This window comes from Nematolebias whitei, chromosome 21 (genome assembly GCF_014905685.2).
Source record: "Nematolebias whitei isolate Nwh7 chromosome 21, NemWhi1, whole genome shotgun sequence".
Classification (NCBI taxonomy): Eukaryota; Metazoa; Chordata; class Actinopteri; order Cyprinodontiformes; family Rivulidae; genus Nematolebias; species Nematolebias whitei.
The window spans coordinates 8,574,795-8,581,758 of record NC_056518.1 but is presented as its reverse complement, the minus strand read 5'-3'; positions in this window follow the sequence as shown (position 1 = coordinate 8,581,758).

The window sequence follows — 6,964 nt, the reverse complement described above, 5'->3', positions numbered from 1 at the left end:
TTAAACACTTCCCACACTCTTGCAATATTCTAAACAATGTTTCTAAACAATGTTTCTAAACTCTAAACGTGCTAAAAGAGCACAGAATTTCACGAACTCAGCTCCCTGCCTCCAGCTGCTTTCTATTCAATTCAATTCAATTCAATTCAATTCAGTTTATTTGCATAGCGCCAAATCACAACAAAGTTGTCTCAGGGCACTTTACAGAAACATTCACATACATAAAAGCCTTGGACTTTCAACTGACTTTCAAAGGACTTTCAACTGTTCAGACACAAGTTCTACTTTATTTTTAATTACATACTTCCATTATGTCAGTTTGAGCCCATTACTATTATGACATAAAACACATGTGATAATGTTGTTTAATTATTTAGCAGAATCATTATTGTGTTGTTCTGAAAGCATTTCCGAAGAAACAATTAGAGTGTGACTGGTGGATTAGAAGTTTTCGTAATTTGAAACTCATCCGGTAAAGTTGCACACTGGATGAACACAATGTCAGAATAAAAAATCACGTTGGATCAGAATTCTCAGCAACTTTGATTTTTAACTGTTCTGATAAACATGATATGTTTATGAATAAATATTATAGAGATTCATGAACATAAGCTTTTGTACTTGTACATGTCCATATGTATATGAACATGATCAGTTTCATAATATAATTTTTACTCTTTCACAGGGAAAAACATGAAAGTAACTGATTAACATAAAGTGTGGACAGAGACAAAAAACAATATTGTTTATTGAAATTTCCTTCTCATCATTAATGTCCAAACAAACCAGACAAGAAAGCTTGCTGATGAAAGTTATACTGCAAGTCAGTGTGTCAAGAAAATCTGAGGACTGTGAACAAACCTCAATATTTAAAAAAAAAGGAATATTAAGATTTTTGATTACAGAACATTATGATATTTTCCTTGCTTTTTAAAATTTATTTTATGATACTGCCCTAATAACTTTTACATCAATCTCACACACACTGCAACATTGAGCCAAGTTTGTTCAAAATTAATCATCTACATAATCATGTCATTATGTTTGGCTTTAAATTTTTTGAAAGTGCAGGTCTTAAACTAAAACAAGGATCAGCTCTCTAAGCCCCTTCTTGCTTTGGTGATGGACCAAGTAACAGATGTCAGGCAGGAATCTCCATGGATTATGATGTTTGCACATGACATTGTGATCTGTGGTGAGAACAGGGAACAGGTGGAAGAGAACTTGGAGAGGTGGAGGTATGCACTTGAAAGAAGCGGAATGAAAGTCAGTCGTAGTAAGCCAGAGTCCATGTGTGTGAATGAGAGGGAGGAGGTGGAACAGTGAGGCTACAAGGAGCAGAGGTCACAAAGGTGCAGGACTTCAAGGACTTGTGGTCCACTGTCCAGGAAAATGGGTGATGGGTTTCTGTGAACTTTAAAAATAAATAAATCACATGAGAAAGACAAGAATTAGTATTCAGAACGGTTCCTTGCAAGGCGGGACAGAGATTCTAACAGGGTCAGAACCAAAGTCCAACTTGCTTGAAGCGTGCGTCCGTATTTTATTGGTGACAGTTTGCTGATAAGGTTTTTACACAGACATGGCAGAAAAAAAAACAAGGACCGTAAGTATTTTGATAATGATAAACAAACAAGGACTGTGATTTTAGAAACATCTTCTGGAACATTCTTAACAGTTTACAAGTCTTGTGTAACAGATAACTGGATGTTGACGCACACACAGAAACTGGTCAAAGCAAGTTGGCTGATTACAATGAAAAGTATTCAAAAAAGAAGTTTTAAATGATCACTCTTAAAAAATTCCCTATCAATGGGGAGTGTGGTGAAGAGGTGAAGAAGAGAGTCCAGGCAGGATGGAGAAAAGTTTCAGGAGTGATTTGTGACAAAAGGGTGTCAGCAAAGGTCAAAGGAAAATTTTACAAGACAGTGGTGAGACCAGCTATATTGAACGGTCTGGAGACAGAGACAAGGACAAAAATACAGGAGAAAGAACTGGAAGTGGCAGAAATGAAGATGTTGAGGTCCTCCTTAGGAGTGACAAGGATGGATAAGATTAGGAATGAGATCATCAGAGGTAAAGCACAGATTGAAGAACTGGGAGATAAAGTTAGAGAGGATACACTGAGATGGTTTGGACATGTCCAGAGGAGAGACAGTGGTTTAGACATGTCCAGAGGAGAGACAGTGGATATATTGGTAGAAGGATGTTAGAAATGCAGCTGCCAGGAAAAAGACAAAGAGGAGATATATGGATGCAGTTAGAGAGGACATGGAGGTAGCTGGAGTGAGGACAGAGATGGAGGAGGATGACTCTGTGGCGACCCCTGAAGAGGGAAAAGCCGAAAGAAGAAGAAGAAGAAGAAAAAAAAAAGGAAAGAGAAGAGGAAAAAATTTCAGGTTTTTTTTCTAAAACGACAAAATATTTTTATGGCAAATTTTGAAAAAAAAACCCAAACAAACAGCATTTCCTCCCACTAGTACACCTAGATTGACTTTTTTCTAGTAAAAAATGTTTGGAGTTTTGAGAAGACCCTCCAGCTCAACCAAAAATGTGTCTTTGTTTTCAATCAAACTTTTGTTTCCAGGTTGTCAGTCATGGTGTTTTATCTAATAATTATTATTATTGTTTTTTTTTTTTTAATGATAATTTTCTTTCTTTCTTTTTTTTTTTTTTTTTCACACTGCTCATGGTAGAAATGCTAGTTTCTAATTGTTTTTTGCTTTTACTGACCCAGACATACCAGCAAGCTGCAGGTGCATGAGGAAGCCTATATTGATCTACTTCCTCAGGCGGTTGAGACGAGCTGGTCTGGGAAGCTCAGTCCTCACCTCCTTCTACAGGTGTGCAGTGGAGAGCATCCTGTGCTCCAGCATCAACGTGTGGCATGGAGGCTGCACAGCTGCAGAAAGAAAAGCTTTGCAGAGAGTGGTGAAGGCTGCACAGAAGATGTTGGAGTCAGTCTCCCCACCATCACAGACATCTACACCTCCAGATGCAGGAAGGGAGCCACCTGCATCATGAAGGACCCCACTCACCCAGCACACACACTTTTGCCCTGCTCCCCTCAGGAAGGAGGTTGAGGAGCATTAAGTGTAGAACCACTAGACTGAGGAACAGCTTCTACCCTGAGGCTGTTAGACTCATGAATATCTAATCAGGATAATCACTGTGAAAAATCACATCATGTTGCTGCTGATCTGTTTCATGTTGCTGCTGATTTATATCACGCTGCTGTCTTCATTCATCTTCATCTGCTCACACAGACTCATGTTCGTGCTGCTGTTCAGCGTATTGTTTTTGTACCACTAGTGCTTAGCGTATTTTTAGTTAACATTTTTCTTAGTTCATATCATAGATCTTATTACCGTTTTTCTTTTACATTTTCTACTTTTGCTGGATGTAACTGGGACCCTGTGTACATAATTTCGTTCCACCACATGTGGTGCGAATGACAAATAAAGAACCTTGACTCCTTGAATCCTTGAATGACGTGCCTTGGGATAAACCAACGGCAGTCAGCAGCTATCAGACATGAAACATTTGATTCTGTAGCCTGCATGCATGTGAAACAACTTCTTTTGTATTTAATGTTAACTTGAGCATGTTACAAGTGAGCTTTTGCTCTTACGGCATCTTCCCCAACCATCTGATCCAACTCACTACCAGGTTGTGCTCAGTTGACAGCTCAGCTCCTCTCTTCACCCGAGTGTAATGGACTGTACTTATATAGCGCCTTTCTATCTTATTTCAAGATACTCAAAGCTCTTTACACTACAATCTGTGTCCTCATTTACCCATTCATACAGCACTCTACTAGATCTCTACAAAGCTAATTGAACAAATCATTCTAAAGAGACTAATCAGAACTTTATCACATTCATACACTGATGGGACACACATCAGAGGCTATGAGGGGTTCAGTGTCTTGCCCAGGGACACTTCAACATGTGACTGCTGGATGATTTGAAGAAAGGGCCCAACTGGGATTTGATCCAGTGACCTTCTCACTGAGAGGCAGCAGCTCTACCAACTGTGCCACCAGATGTTAAAATGTTTAGCTTAAAATGTATTTTAAGAAGATTAATAACAGGAATTGAGTCTGCCTGCCCGATGTACAAATGCAATTTGTTTCACAGTTTGGGGACAGTGGCTGAAAATTTCCGTTCATCTCTCAACCTTCCCTTTGACTTTAGGATTACCAGCAGTAGCTGATCTGCTGACCAGGGAGAGCATGAGACCAATACTGTGGGAGGCTGAGGTCACCATGAAGGCATGTTCAAGTTTATAATTCACAAAAGCAAGTTTTGATTTCAGTTCAATTAAATTATATTTTGTAAGAGTTGCTCTGAGTTCCTTCTCATTCCTTTAAAATTACGTCCTTTTAATTCATGCTTGTCATTATTTCTTTCTAAATAAACTGAACAATGAGCATGCATCAGGATAAACTGAACAATGCTTTGCTGCCTGATCATGAAGACAACTTTAAAAAGCATAGTTAAAAAAATCATCCTTGTTGAACATAAGAAATTTGGCTTCATGAATTTGAAAATTACTTAAAATAAAATTAAAGTATTTGTCTTAAATTTCTGGCAGATGTTTTCCAGGGATGGAAGCTTAAATGACATGTTGAAGATGAAATGTTTGGACATGTGTTTTGCAGTCTTAGAGAAACAAATGTCCGCTGTCACACAAGAATGTTAAGCAGTTGCTTAGATTATGGATTACACTTAATGACATCCTGTTAAGCATAATTCTTTATGTTTATTTAATGCACTGATGTTGAAATGCCTTTGTTTATAAAGACAACAGGAAATAAAATGCTCTGTGAGCACTGTTATATTTAGCTTAAAAAACTTCTTTAGAGCCCTCCAAGCATTTCTTATAAGAAAAAATAAATTCACCACAAAAACTTGTTAAATATAAAGTTGCAAAACTTTATTGCCAGCCACTTGTCATTTTAAATTAAATAAATACAAAACAAAATAAAGCTGTGGTTTAAGTATGCAGTTTAATGAATTACACCTTGAATACAATTTTAGTGTTTGGTCCAGATGAGGATTAATGCAGAATTTGAAAAATTCCCTCAAGAAAGAGCTACAAGTTTTACTGTTTACATTGTGAGATAAGGCAGAGTCTGTTCACTGTTTAAGATTTGGGCAAGCTGAAATTCTGCTCAGTGACTTCTCGTGTGAAAAGTTTCATAAACAGAGGGATTAACCGGGATAAAGATCTCTGTAACGATGTTTCTTCCAGCTAACAGCAGGGCAAAATATCAGCTTTGGACAGTTTTGACATGCAGCTGACAAGCTTTTTCTCCAGCTCTTAGGGTTTAGGTTGGAAAATGGTGGTTCCTGTAATTTGTCCCATATCCTGTAAATTTGTACAAGACATAAACAGGAAGTTTTTACAAAAATCCACATAAGATAAAAAAAAAAAATCTCACAACCTTGATCTGGTTTATTGCTCATGAAATATATGTAGATGAGTAGTTTTAGACAAGATTATATAGAATAGGATAGGAAATTTAACATATTCCAACAGCAATTTCCAGCAAGGGATTAATAAAATATCCTGTAATTTGATATTCATCTTTGTCACCCCCCCCCCCCCCCCAATAAAAAACATAAAAAGTGATACAGAATATAACTATGCAGAAAGAGAACAAAAACAGCAAATTAACTTTTTGAAAACTTCTGAGTGTTACATTATTTTTGTGTAAAATACAGAAAATTAAAAAAGATGATTGTATTAATATATAGACACCAGTTGGTCCAAAAAGATCAGGACTGAAAGGAGACCCAAGCATTAAAGGGTTCATGTAAGAGCATACTCCTGTACAGAAAGTGGGTTACTGAAGTTGCATTTTCTTGTTTTTTGTTGCTACTGCTCAGTTTACTGTTTTTATACATCTCTCAGACAAACACATTAAAGCATATTGTTTTGACATTAAACATATTTTTTTACAAAAGCATGTCATTATGCTTGATTTCAAATTTTTGATAGAAATAAAACGTTCACTTTTCAAAAGCACATAAAATGTTTACAATATTTTTGACAATTGTCTTGTTTCTGTGATTTTCAACCAAAAAAGCATAACCATTTTAATTTGTGGCCTGCATGCAGATTATAAAGCATCATCTTTAAATTCAGAACTTCTTGACAGTTTTGTGGTCATGGAGGCGTCGTTAAGGGTCAGATTTCCTTTGCAGTTCCACTGCCTAAAGACTTCTTTGACTTTTGTCTGGAAGTTTTTTCCTACAATAACGTAGAGGATGGGGTTGAGAACACTGTTGAAGAAGGCAAAGTAACTGAAGATCTGTGAGCAAAAATGGAGGATTTTCAGCGAGCTGCACCCAGTCAGAACCCCAGCATCACGTAGCACATACAGTAATTTAATCAGGTGGTATGGAACCCAACAGATCAGGAACGCCAGCAAGACCGCCAGAACTAAAACGGTTGCTTTGTGGTCTGTTTTCTCTGCATTTGCACCACTCAAACTTTTGATAATTTTGACAGTGCAGAAAATAATAAAGGAAACAGGAATGATAAATCCAAACACAAGGATCAATGCATCACTTGTTAGCAATAAAATAGCACTTGGATAATCTGCAAAGCAGCTGGTTTTATCATTATATGGATGTGTCAGTTCCCTGTAGATAATGGCTGGAAGACTGAATAAGAAGCCCAGAATCCACACCAGCAAACAACACAGTTTGGCCAAAACTGGTTTACGTATTTTTTCATAAGACAGTGGGTGCACAAGAGCAAAATAGCGATCCATGCTAACTAGAACCAGGAAGTAGATGCTGCAATAAGCATTCATCAGAATGCTTGCACTGGCAACTTTACACATGGCTCGACCAAAAGTCCAGTTGTAACGATTGTAAACGTTAGCCGCCCAGAAGGGCAAAAACGAAACCAGAACCAGGTCAGCTGCAGCCAAGTTGCTCAGGTAGATCTC